Here is a 4280-nt window from a genome sequence, read left to right as displayed (position 1 = left end):
TAAATTTTCTCAGAGTCACAAAAATGAGCCTGATCCACAAAAAATGGAAATGATCACGTGGGTAAAGTTTGAAACGAAATCCTTTGAATTTAAATCAAATGGTTTTGCATAGGAAGTAGGTGATAGAGAGGTCCAAAAATGTTGGGGTTTTTGGTGGAGCTCCTGAATATGATGAAAGAAATATATGGCCATGTTGGAGACCAAGAATTAAGATAACAAAGGCATTGGGACAGTTTGCAAGTGCGTTTGCGGTAAATCCAAAAAAAATTGGAATATTTACTATAGCTCTCTAAATATCGAGAGGATATGTTGTAAAGAGAATCACCATGTGAATTCCCTCGGTTTAAATGGATCGAAGATCCATACGGTTTATTTAGTTGAGATGCAAAAGACTTATGACATGATGACATGATGACATGATGCAACGAACCAAAACGAATCACCCGACAACACTCGGAAACATGGAAGGCATCTGAAGCTCCGGTCTTGGGGCGTCACAACACTCCACCACTACGAGAGGATCTCGTCCCGAGATCTAGAATGGCACCGGAGGGAAAAACGGAAGAGAAAGAGAAGAGGTAAAACTAAGTTGCTTCTTTGACAAACGAGTGAAACCAAAAGGACCTTGAGAGGTTGAACAAATTGGAAGAAAGAATGCAATGAAGAAGAACAAAGTTGAAAACCTTCGTTAGAAAAGAGGAACAAGGAAGAACAAATTCGGGCAGCACTCCGGTTGAAAAAGATAGAAACTTGATAAGATGAGAGAACTTGAGCAGAGGGCACAACACTCCTGTTAAATGGATAAGCAAAGAAAAGAACATGATCTTCACAACTTGAGATGGAGAGAGTAGAGCGAAACATCACAATACCTTCGGAAAAATTGTAGGAATGGAATCAAAAGAACGGAGGAGAAAGCAACATCTTCTACCTCAAATGAGCTTGAAAAGCATCTTTAGGAGAAGGGTCAAACGTAGTTGTTGGAAACCCAACAACGAAAAGGAAAAGCTTGATGCGGGCTTATGGAATACATCACAAATTATGAGGTGACAACCTGCCACTCACGGGAAAAGAATTGGATTGGTATGACCAAGGAGACGAGAAAATATTTCACCGGGAGGATAAAGAAGAACTTGGATCATTTATAAGCACCGTAAATAGCAACAATCCTTAGGGAAAGCTTTAGGTGAAATATAACCCAAGATAACTCCAACGAAGAGGTTGATGGATTTAATATATCTCATTCTTAACAACATGTGAATCATGGAACATGAACTCAAATTATCAAGAATGACGTAATATCACCTCCAATGGTACGGAAGGAAGAATTGCACTCCGGATTACAAGAAGAAGAATGCTTGAACTCCTCTGAAAATAATCTTGATGAATGTTTCGAGAACGGATTAAGTCCTTTATGGACCATCATGCAGAAACTTCATGAAGAACTCCGGTAAACAAAAGAATGATCAAACGAAAAGAAAGATGAGAAGAGTAAGGTTGAAGCCTTGCAATGATTAGATGAAGCTTTGCGACGAGATAAAGAGAAAACTTGGAACTCCGGAAAAGAAAGATGAACAAATGGAAAACAAGAATTTGATGAGCCCCCGGAATAGGGAATTTAGTTCACCCGATGAAACAAGAATAAGAATTACATTATGCTTATCCTTCACCAATTAAATTGATGACAATCCACGGATTCGACATATTACTTATTCTCGTAGAAAAAAATTAAGAGAGATATAGCGTCAGACTTGGGAAGGTCTTCGACGAATCCACTGGTAAGATTGAAAACAACAAATGAATTGGTATGATAACGAAAGAGAAGCACTCTTGAACGAACCACCGTAAAAATTGAAAATGAACAATTAAAAATACAAAGAAACATCGGGAAGAATTATCAAATGAACGAAGGTGCTTGAGGGAATTTAGATCCATGAGAACGAAGAGATCACGAGATGATTAGAGAAAACTTGAATGATGCACCGATAAGATTTGGAGAAAGAGAGCTGAAAGCTGAGAATGAATAAATCTGAGATGATGGACTCCGGATGAACAAACTGAACAGAATCTAGAATTGCTCCGGATAGGTGAAAAGAATTCCCACAATCAAAAACAATTATGAGAGGATGGCAGAGAATGGAGCAAGATTTAAAAGAAACTCTTCTTCGGTCTTCAACTGTAGAGAATGACGACGATAAAGACCACCATGGATTGTTGAGGTACTCCGGGATGAAGACTAGAAAGGTTGAACCAACAATGAAAAGAATTTGAAAGATCTTGGAGAAAGGCACTTGACTGATGAAAATTCATTCTTACGTCAAAACTTCGAAAAGAATTTGAGGATATCTCCGGACAAATAAGAAGAGTCAGGTAAGATCCTGGGTAAAAACCTGTGGGTTAGGGCCCGCTCAAAAGAAACACCATTGAATGATTTAAAAGATAGATTGCGCCGGTTGAATTAAATGGCTAGAATGAGAATAAGCACTAGCATCTTCTGAGATATCTTCAGCACTCCGGAATAATTGAATAGCGAGAAATGACTGAATATAAGGTGCACCGGCATGAGAAGGCATTTGAAAAACGAAAAAGAATATGATCAACACCGAAAGTTTGAATTGGATCCACCGGAAAAGGAAAGAATGGAGAATGATGAACTTGAAGCTCCGTTAGGATCTTCATGAGAATCACCGGATAAGAATATTGACGGAAAAGGATGGAGAGACTTCACAAGAATAAAAGGATACTTGATTAATACATCGGATTCCTTGAAGAAAAAGGGTGGGAGGGCGGGAAAAGCAAAGGCAGCTTGGGACGAATGGAACAAACACAATTGAGAAGAACTGATAATTGATCTTGCTGATGTTGAAATGATCGGATCCACTTGAAGAGAAGCACACCGGTTAAAAAGGATTGACATGACAAACTCGATGATCGAGAAGGATTAGTGTTCACATCGGGGTATGAGAACACCGCTTAGGAAAAGGTATGGAATCAACATTTGACTTCGAAGCAACTCGAATATCACAACTCAAAACAAAAACAAAGGATTGACTTGCAGAATAAGCCGGAACAAACATATGATAGAGATTTCGTCCGGAGTTTTCGTGGTGGGGCCTACACGGGCTTGATCGTACAACACCATCATGTACAAGGCAGTGCACATGACATACGAAGCGTCCCCGAGTCGGCATAGCCAAGGACTCTTTAAGACACAACGAGACCACTGTAAAACCGACCGTGGATAGGCAGACCACTAGACGTCGAAACCCAATTTCATATCATACATCTGTCGAAAAGATATCCTAAGAGCTACTTGAATTCCCACTTATAAACTCCCGACATTTTCCGGTTATGCAATCAGGTGTTGGGGATACAGGGGAAGCATAATATCTCACCCAAAACTAACAAATCCTACATCCAGCTGTATCCATCCTTCAACACATAACCAAGAAACCTTCGGAAATCGTCTACCTCAACCTTCGAAAAGCATCTGTTATACGAGTTATGGCAATACTCCCAAACTCCCGCCCTAGTACTGGGTGGCGTCGAGGTTATCTCACCAACAACTGCATAAAAGAGATTTTCAATGTCGGCGAAACTAATCTCAGGTATTCCAGAACTGCAACGATAAAATTGTGACGACAACACCTCGGAGCTCAACTCCCCGGGACACTGCCACAACCCCTAAATGACAGGAGGCACCAAGAACAATGTTCTCGTCGCAAAACCATCGGAACGATTCCAAGATACCCGCGTGATCCTAATTTTTTTTTGTGAAATTTGAGAAGAGAAGAGTCAAAACTCTACGTCAGGATGCCTCACCAGAGCGATGAAGGGACTGAGGAGTAAAACGAATTCCTAACTCTCCGATATATATAATTCCTAAATGACTCAAAACATTTCTAGACTCAATAACGCCAGCGATTCGATCAAGCAGGGGGCTCCTAAGGTCGGGGAAGGCTCTGATTACCAACTTGTAACGCCCTCGATGCGGCTATATCTCCCATGTGTCGAAGCACGACTTAGAGGCATAACCGCGTCGCAAGTGAGGTAATCTTCGCAAACAACCCATGTAATACAATAAGGGAAAAGATACATAGTTGGCTTACAATCGCCACTTCACACACATACATGAATAAAGCATTACATCATCCAAATACAATCAGGGCCCGGCTACGGAGCCAAAATAAAAGAATACTACCCCAAATGCTACACAGATCCCCGATCGTCCCGACTGGGCTCCACTACTAATCAACTGGAAACGGAACAACACAAAGGACAAG

Source organism: Triticum urartu, chromosome 6A (genome assembly GCF_056163025.1).
Source record: "Triticum urartu cultivar PI428250 chromosome 6A, HENAU_Tu73, whole genome shotgun sequence".
In the NCBI taxonomy this organism is placed as follows: Eukaryota; Viridiplantae; Streptophyta; class Magnoliopsida; order Poales; family Poaceae; genus Triticum; species Triticum urartu.
Note: the sequence above shows the minus strand (reverse complement) of the source record.